The following is a 10596-nucleotide window of genomic DNA, read 5'->3' as shown; positions in this document are numbered from 1 at the left end:
GTCTAACTCCCAGGTACTTATTTACTGCTAGGTGAACAGTTGCATTAGGGTGAAAGAAACTGCAGCTTTGTTTCCGCCTCCGCCGGAAATCGAACCTGGGGTATGTGTGTGTAACTCCCTAAGTGTAATTACCTAAGTGTAGTTACAGGATGAGATCTACGCTTGTGGTGTCCCGTCTTCCCAGCACTCTTTGTCGTATAACACTTTGAAACTACTGACGGTCTTGGCTTCCACCACCTTCTCACTTGTTCCAGCCGTCTACCACTCTGCAAAAGAAAACTTTCTAATGTTTTTTTCGGCACCTGTATATCCTTAGCTTGAATCTGTGTCCTCTTGTTCGTGATGTTGCTGAGGCAAGGAATTCCTCCTTGTCAATTTGGCCGAGTCCTATTAGAATTTTGTATGTGGTGAACAAATCCACAAGGGCTGTGACGAGGATTCGAACCTGCGTCCGGGAGCATCCCAGACACTGCCTTAATCGACTGAGCTACGACATAGCTCGGGTGCAGGGGGGGGGGGATTGTGTAAAATCCTGGTTTGTGCCTCGGAGAGGCTACGGGATCCAGTAAGTTCGGTAGAACTTTGGTATCAACCCTTTTACCCTGTCGTAGCTCAGTCGATTAAGGCAGTGTCTGGGATGCTCCCGGACGCAGGTTCGAATCCTCGTCACGGCCCTTGTGGATTTATTCATTTGATGTATCACGTTAGTGTGATCTCTGTGTGTGATGTTGTATGTGGTGATCATATCACCTCTTTTTCTTCTATCTTCTAGTTTAGGCATGTTTAATGTCTGTAGTCTCTCCTCATAACTCGTGTTTTTCAGTTCCGGAAGCCACTTTGTAGCATGTCGCTTCATCTTTTCCAGTTTCTTTATGTGCTTCTTGAGATTTGGCAACCCGTTCTCGCACTTGCTTAAAGTCAATATTGGCTTATTTAATAAGTGCATATGTGACATACTAATTGATTGTGAATATTTTAGTTTACCTTGAAAAGCTTCATAGAAAACACCGACCTCACCTAACCTTCTTAGTATGTTAAAATAAGCATCTTATTGCTTCTTATTTACAATTATTACTTAACCTATCAACGGTAAAGGTTTAGATATATAGGTATAGATTTGGGCACCATACAACTGCTGCATATTCCAGTTCCTTTAGTATTTCACCACCCATATACTTACAAGCAACTCTGAAGAAATATTAACTGAAGAATGTATTGCACTTCTTATACATTTCGAACCAACAAGTTTCATTCACAAGTGATGGGACAGGATTGATTGTAAGATTTAGCCACCTAAGAGGTGGCACGGGCATGAATAGCCCGTATTGGGACAGGATTGATTGTAAGATTTTGCCAGATAAGAGGTGGCACGGGCATGAATAGCCCGTATTGGGACAGGATTGATTGTAAGATTTAGCCACCTAAGAGGTGGCACGGACATGAATAGCCCGTATTGGGACAGGATTGATTGTAAGATTTTGCCAGATAAGAGGTGGCACGGGCATGAATAGCCCGTATTGGGACAGGATTGATTAAGATTTTGCCAGATAAGAGGTGGCACGGGCATGAATAGCCCGTATTGGGACAGGATTGATTGTAAGATTTTTGCCAGATAAGAGGTGGCACGGGCATGAATAGCCCGTATTGGGACAGGATTGATTGTAAGATTTTGCCAGATAAGAGGTGGCACGGGCATGAATAGCCCGTATTGGGACAGGACTATTGTTGTTTAAGATTCAGCTACTGGAAACAAAAAGTTTCAAGTAGCACGGGCTATGATGAGCCCGTAGTGGGCTTGCCTGGCACAGGAGCAGGACTAGGGGGGGGGGGTCAGAGCGTATCTGATTTATTCCACTGGGAGGGTCAGACACATTAAAATAGGTAAGGTGTATTAGGTAAGAGACATATACAATATGTACATTAACCCATACATATACAATAACCTATTACGGGGCTCACCACAGCCCGTGCTACTTGGAACTTTTGGTTCCGAGTAGTATGAATCTGATTGATTGATGAAGATTAAGCCACCCAAGAGGTGGCACGGGCATGAATAGCCCGTAAGTGGTGACCCTTTCGAGCCATTACCAGTATCAATAGATTATACTGGAGATCTGTGGAGGCGCAACTGCACCCTGCGTGACGGGAGATGTCTCCCGGACCAAGTGGTGACCAAATGATTGATTGATAAAGATTAAGCCACCCAAGAGGTGGCACGGGCATGAATAGCCCGTAAGACCAAATGATGAGTTTGAATCTTTTTTATAGATTAAGCCACCCAAGAGGTGGCACGGGCATGAATAGCCCGTAAAGTTTGAATCTAAAACAACAACCTATACATGCAATTAGGTGAGGAGTAAGGGGTAAAAGTTAGAAACATATGCAAAGATTAGTCGGGTGGAGTGCTCGTGGTGTAGTGGTCGTCGTTCCGGTCTTGTTCTCACTCTCAGGGTGGGTAGAGTGAATAGTTCCGTTATTTGAGTATGGTGGGTGGTTCCACTGTTATGTGAATGGCTTCATGAATTTGCGACCATACAAGTAATACATACTCATACATCGCCTAAGTAAAACAGAAACAAGTTTCCTTATGAGTTTAGATGTATTAAATTTGTTGTTTCATCCAAGACTCGAAATAAGATAGGAGTCGTAACATATTAATGATTTGAATTTCAATACTAGAAAGGTGCCAATATTTTGTACACAAAACCGTTGATGTTTTCTGTTCGAGAATATTGGATTAAATTTTTAACTTAGAATATGATGGCCGATGCTGACACATATGAAGATGTTCATCTCCTTGTGGTTTACAATGATATAGAGACTTAAGATGTAAATCAAATGAAAGGCGTTGAAAAGACAAAAAAATTAAGTACTAGGCTATCGTGGGGGAGAGGCGTCAGAAAGTTCACAATACGATTCGCCAAAATTGTTTTTTTTAACCTACCTAACCTTATTGAACCCTAAACCTAACCTAATCCAACCCTTATTGAACCCCAAACCTAACCTAATCCAGTTTCTTATCCATGTGTTTGGCGGTGTCCACTCACAGGATGAGTGCCGCTGCCCAATACTGTCACTATGGCGGTGTGTCCACTCACAAGATGAGTGTCGCTGCCCAATACTGTCACTATGGCGGTGTGTCCACTCACAAGATGAGTGGCGCTGCCCAATACTGTCACTATGGCGGTGTGTCCACTCACAGGATGAGTGGCGCTGCCCAATACTGTCACTATGGCGGTGTGTCCACTCACAAGATGAGTGGCGCTGCCCAATACTGTCACTATGGAGGTGTGTCCACTCACAGGATGAGTGACGCTGCCCAATACTGTCACTATGGCGGTGTGTCCACTCACAGGATGAGTGGCGCTGCCCAATACTGTCACTATGGCGGTGTGTCCACTCACAGGATGAGTGGCGCTGCCCAATACTGTCACTATGGCGGTGTGTCCACTCACAAGATGAGTGTCGCTGCCCAATACTGTCACTATGGCGGTGTGTCCACTCACAAGATGAGTGGCGCTGCCCAATACTGTCACTATGGCGGTGTGTCCACTCACAGGATGAGTGGCGCTGCCCAATACTGTCACTATGGCGGTGTGTCCACTCACAGGATGAGTGACGCTGTCCAATACTGTCACTATGGCGGTGTGTCCACTCACAAGATGAGTGTCGCTGCCCAATACTGTCACTATGGCGGTGTGTCCACTCACAGGATGAGTGGCGCTGCCCAATATTGTCACTATGGCGGTGTGTCCACTCACAGGATGAGTGACGCTGTCCAATACTGTCACTATGGCGGTGTGTCCACTCACAGGATGAGTGGCGCTGCCCAATACTGTCACTATGGCGGTGTGTCCACTCACAGGATGAGTGGCGCTGCCCAATACTGTCACTATGGCGGTGTGTCCACTCACAGGATGAGTGGCGCTGCCCAATACTGTCACTATGGCGGTGTGTCCACTCACAGGATGAGTGGCGCTGCCCAATACTGTCACTATGGCGGTGTGTCCACTCACAGGATGAGTGGCGCTGCCCAATACTGTCACTATGGCGGTGTGTCCACTCACAGGATGAGTGACGCTGTTCAATACTGTCACTATGGCGGTGTGTCCACTCACAGGATGAGTGACGCTGCCCAATACTGTCACTATGGCGGTGTGTCCACTCACAGGATGAGTGGCGCTGTCCAATACTGTCACTATGGCGGTGTGTTCACTCACAGGATGAGTGGCGCTGCCCAATACTGTCACTATGGCGGTGTGCCCACTCACAGGATGAGTGGCGCTGTCCAATACTGTCACTATGGCGGTGTGTCCACTCACAGGATGAGTGGCGCTGCCCAATACTGTCACTATGACGGTGTGTCCACTCACAGGATGAGTGGCGCTGCCCAATACTGTCACTATGACGGTGTGTTCACTCACAGGATGAGTGGCGCTGCCCAATACTGTCACTATGACGGTGTATCCACTCACAGGATGAGTGACGCTGCCCAATAAACTCACCACTTTGGGCATATTTTGCAAACAATTGAACTATGAAGGTTGAGCGGTATCTTCTACGCCGTGGTCATGTGTCAGGTGCTAGAGTTGCTTCTAAAAATAGATTGATTTCCAGGACTAATTAGATCTGGACGCAACAGGAAGTTAGTTATAATGAAGGCATCCTGTTTGACTCTCAACTTTAGCACGGATTATGGGGTAATTAATGCTCTGCAATCCTATCTAGGTGAACACGCACGCACAGGCACACGCACTCACACACAGGCACACGCACTCACACACAGGCACACGCACTCACACACAGGCACACGCACAGGCACACCCACGCACGCACAGGCACTGGCATACGCACACACTGACGCATGCACACAGAGGCACACGCACTCACTGACACACACACGCACACACACCCAAGAATAAAGACGCGCACGCACATACACACACACACACGCATGGCTGCTTCTTGGGAATGTGTGTGTACTCACCTAGTTGTACTCACCTAGTTGTGTTTGCGGGGGTTGAGCTCTGGCTCTTTGGTCCCGCCTCTCAACTGTCAATCAACAGGTGTACAGGTTCCTGATGTAACACCACTCTATTGTAACACCACCCTAAAATGTACCACTATAATGGAACACTAAACTATCCTGAGTAACACTTCCTCATCGGTTGCACTTGGTAACACTGTTATGGGCTGACATATGATGGTTACACCGGGACTACAAAGTACACTGCCAACAAGGAGATGCTAACACAGGATGAAATACGCTGCCACCATCTGCCTTGGACCATTGAGACTATATCAAGCAACGAGGCAAGAAACATTGCTTGACTTGGAGAGTACTTTCTATGACTGTCATTAATTATGTAAACGGTTGTCAGCCACTATATCCAAAAGGCTAAGAGGATTCAACAATTGACACAGACGGGAAATTTCACGTAAGTTTATTGAGACCAAAATTATGTCAATCACCAATTATAAATCCTATCCTAACACTGGCAAAAAGTTAAGAAATTTGGACATGGAACAAAAACTCAGAGACCACACACATTACCTTAAGCTATCTGTCTCTCCCTGGCTGAGATGTTCTTCACAGCCCCGCTCTCGATCCCGGTGTACCACCCTCTGCCCCTCCTATGTTCCTACAGGCCCTCTATATACAACCCCTACAGGGGGAGGGGGAGATCTGCTGTTGCTACCCACCAAAAGTGTACAAACACTCAAGAAATATTTCAAAAAGCTTGTTTGACATTCACCCTACACTCTTCAAGAGAGGAGTTATTAATTACGTGTGTGACTGACCTCTGACCTGGCCAAAAGGGGGAGATCCAGGGATGTTTACACATAAGAATCTGGAGTCTAATTCCCTTGCATGAAATATTACATACTTGAAACTATGCTGACTAAGACTAACCCAGGAATTTTTAATCAATATACAAGATAAACCGGAGGTCATCTGGGCTGACCTCTTGGAGAAGGCTTCCCTGGGTGTGAACTCAAAGGGGGGGGGAGGTCCTGGGTGTTACACTGAGCCTATTGGGCTCTATCATATCTACACTTGAAACTGTGTATGGAGTCAGCCTCCACCACATCACTGCCTAATGCATTCCATTTGTCAACCACTCTGACACTAAAAAAGTTCTTTCTAATATCTCTGTGGCTCATTTGGGCACTCAGTTTCCACCTGTGTCCCCTTGTGCGTGTTCCCCTTGTGTTACATAGGCTGTCTTTATCTACCCTATCAATTCCCTTCAGAATCTTGAATGTGGTGATCATGTCCCCCCTTAACTCTTCTGTCTTCCAGCGAAGTGAGGTTTAATTCCCGTAGTCTCTCCTCGTAGCTCATACCTCTCAGCTCGGGTACTAGTCTGGTGGCAAACCTTTGAACCTTTTCCAGTTTAGTCTTATCCTTGACTAGATATGGACTCCATGCTGGGGCTGCATACTCCAGGATTGGCCTGACATATGTGGTATACAAAGTTCTGAATGATTCTTTACACAAGTTTCTGAATGCCGTTCGTATGCTGGCCGGCCTGGCATATGCCGCTGATGTTATCCGCTTGATATGTGCTGCAGGAGACAGGTCTGGCGTGATATCAACCCCCAAGTATTTTTCCTTCTCTGACTCCTGAAGAATTTCCTCTCCCAGATGATACCTTGTATCTGGCCTCCTGCTCCCTACACCTATCTTCATTACATTACATTTGGTGTGTGTGTGTGTGTGTGTGTGTGTGTGTGTGTGTGTGTGTGTGTGTGTGTGTGTGTGTGTGTGTGTGTGTGTGTGTGTGTGTGTCTGGAGCAAGCAGCAGAAGACCATGACCAAGTCCGCCCTCAGAGCTAATTACCCGAGAGCTAACTACCGCTGAAAAAGTCCAAGCGTAACTTTGTACACGACTCAGTCACGGATATAACACCAACTGACCACCGAGTCAGCACACACCAAGTATTTCTGTGACCACAGACACGTAGGGTGTACCAAAGTTGTCAAAGATATCTCCCCCAAAATGTCGAGGCATTTGCAGGAGAGGAGGAGGAGGATGGGAGGGAAGGCCTTTAGGGGAGAAGGGTTCCACCCCACACACACACACACACACACACACACACACACACACTCCCCCAGTTCGCGTGCCTCTTAGGAGGGGGGGGGGGGGTATACCAGACCTGTCATTATGGCGTTCCTCTCACCAGTGTTGGTGAGGCAATGGTTCATAGTGAGGTAGAGTGCAGGCACTCATTCTCATGCATACTCACACACAGGTTATGTGTACGTACTCATCGACAAGGGCACATAGTGAAGCAGAATGCAGTCATTCATTCACATGGATACTCACACACAGGTTACAGGTACATACTCATCGACAAGGGCACATAGTGAAGCAGAATGAAGTCATTCATTCACATGCATACTCACACACAGGTTATGTGTACGTACTCATCGACAAGGGCACATAGTGAAGCAGAATGCAGTCATTCATTCACATGGATACTCACACACAGGTTATGTGTACGTACTCATCGACAAGGGCACATAGTGAAGCAGAATGCAGTCATTCATTCACATGGATACTCACACACAGGTTACAGGTACATACTCATCGACAAGGGCACATAGTGAAGCAGAATGAAGTCATTCATTCACATGCATACTCACACACAGGTTATGTGTACGTACTCATGAACAAGGTCCCACCCGTTCTCGCACTTGCGTATAGTCAATATTGACTTATTAAATTGGTGCATATGTGACATACTAATTGATTGTGAATATTTTAGTTTACCTTGAAAAAGCTTCATAGAAAACACCGACCTCACCTAACCTTCTTAGTATGTTAAGATAAGCATCTTATTGCTTCGTAATTACAATTATTACTTGACCTATTATAGGTATAGGTTAATTACAATAATTACTTAACCTATTATAGGTATAGGTTAAGTAATAATTGTAAATAAGAAGCAATAAGATGCTTATCTTATCATACTAAGAAGGTTAGGTAAGGTCGGTGTTTTCTATGAAGCTTTTCTAGGTAAACTAAAATATTCACAATACATTAGTATGTCACATATGCCCTTATTTAATAAGTACAAGGTCACATAGTGAGGCAGGGTGCAGCTCTCAATCACTTGCATACACACATACACACCAAAGAGCCAGACCAAAGACCAAAGAGCCAGAGCTCAACCCCCGCAAGCACAACTAGGTGAGTACATACACACATACACACACAAGTTGCACGTACACATGGCTAACGTTAATCAGAACTGTCTTTAGAATTTTGGAATTCTTATAATTATTTTAGAGAATTATTTAGAACTTCGGTCTTATATATGTGTGGTATACAGTCTTGTAGTATGCAGCTCCAGTCCTTACCTTGTCAAGCATAAGACGAAGCTGGAGAATGTTCAGAGGCATGCCACCTGACTACTCCTGGAGCTGAGAGGTATAAGTTACGAGGAAAGGCGGCTGGAATAAAACCCCGTCACTGGAAGACAGAATAATTAGAGGAGACATGATTACCACCTTCAAAATTCTCAGAGGAATTGAAAAGGTAGATAAAGACAAACTGTCTAGGATGGGCGGAACACGAATAAAGGGGAACTGGGGAAAACTTAGTAACCAAATGAGCCACAGAGACATTAGAAAGAACGAGACATTAGAAAGAACGAGACATTAGAAAGAACGAGACATTAGAAAGAACGAGACATTAGAAAGAACGAGACATTAGAAAGAACGAGACATTAGAAAGAACGAGACATTAGAAAGAACGAGACATTAGAAAGAACGAGACATTAGAAAGAACGAGACATTAGAAAGAACGAGACATTAGAAAGAACGAGACATTAGAAAGAACGAGACATTAGAAAGAACGAGACATTAGAAAGAACGAGACATTAGAAAGAACAATAAACAAATGGATTGGGTTAAGAATTGAAGTGATAGAATGCATATTCCAAGCTCAGTTTCAAATGTAGATATAAGCCCAATAGGTTCAGAACTGCCCATTCTCATGGTAAAGGATTACATTGAGATACCAACCTCACGCTCACACCACCTGGGTAGTTATCTAGATAACTGTAATGGTCCGAAAATATATTACAGTTCCAGTAATAGTCAACATGTAAACTGGCAGCGATTATTCTCAAGTTATCACTTGATTGTATTATAAATCGATGGTTTGAAATATAAAAAGTCTATGATTAACTCGTTTTCTTTGATACGGCTTGAAGCCTAGGTTTTATTTAATATGAAATTCTAGGGGATGCTCAAATAGCCTTTGAATCTCCAGCGAGAACCGAGAACCAGCGAGACTTGACCTAGTCTTCACTCTGAACGACTCTAACATATGGGAAATCCGTTTCGAAGCCTCCGTAAGAATAAGCGATCACAGTGTACTGATGTTTGAGTATCTGGTCGAAGTAGGGCGAGATGATGGAGAAAATTGGGCGGAAAAAATCCAGTGGAACATTTGGAGCGAGAGAACTTTGTAACACATCAACATGGGTTCAGGGATGGTAAGTCATGCCTCACAGGATTAACTATGATCAGGCAAGAAAGAGAGGGATGGGCAGACTGAGTATTTTTGGACTGTCAGGAAGCCTTTGATACAGCATCACACAAGAGGCTAGTGCAAAAGCTGGAGATGCAGGCTGAAGTGAAAGGGAAGGTACTCCATTGGATAAGGGAGTACCTAAGCAACAGAAGACAGCGAGTCACTGTGAGGGGTGAGGTCTCAGAGTGGCGAGACATCACCTGTGGAGTCCCACAGGGATTAGTCATAGCTTGGACTTATACTGTTTTTGATATATGTAAATGATCTCTCAGAGGGAATAGAAGCGTTCCTCTCAATGTTTGCTGATGTTGCAAAAATTATGAGGAGGATTAAGACAGTCGCTGGAAGACAGAAGAGCTCGGGGGAGACATGATCACCACATACAAAAATTCTCAGGGAAATTGACAGGGTAAACAAGGATGGATTATTAAGCACGGTTGGAACACGAACAAGGGGACACAGGTGGAAGCTGAGTACCCACATGAGCCACAGAGACGTTAGAAAGAACTTTTTCAGTGTCAGAGTAGTTAGTAAATGGAATGCATTAGGCAGTGATGTGGTGGAGGCTGACTCCATACACAGTTTCAAGTTTAGATATGATAGAGCCCAATAGGCTCAGGAACCTGTACACCAGTTGATTGACAGTTGAGAGGCGGGACCAAAGAGCCAAAGCTCAACCCCCGCAAGCACAACTAGGTGAGTACAAACAGATTCACAATGTTTCTTCAAAATTGTCGGAAAATAAAGTAATAATGATATTCCCTTTCATATTTCCCGGTCATAAGTCTCTAGAAAGGTGAATAGTTCCGCTGTAAGAACGTTTCTCCCAACTCACATCGGTATGGTATAGCAACCCGCTTTCGCACAAGGCAGTACATATATGACTTATTGCTTATAGTCAATATCTGGCTTATTAATAAGTACATATGTGGTATATTCCAAGTTATATTTTGTTTTTAAGGTACAAACTTTTCCTTCTGATCTGCTATACACCAGTTGTAATATTAGGAATTTCTTTTTCAGTTTTATTAAACAACAGATATTTTAT

Source organism: Procambarus clarkii, chromosome 54 (genome assembly GCF_040958095.1).
Source record: "Procambarus clarkii isolate CNS0578487 chromosome 54, FALCON_Pclarkii_2.0, whole genome shotgun sequence".
In the NCBI taxonomy this organism is placed as follows: Eukaryota; Metazoa; Arthropoda; class Malacostraca; order Decapoda; family Cambaridae; genus Procambarus; species Procambarus clarkii.
The sequence above is the reverse complement of the archived record's forward strand: the minus strand, read 5'-3'. Positions refer to the sequence as shown.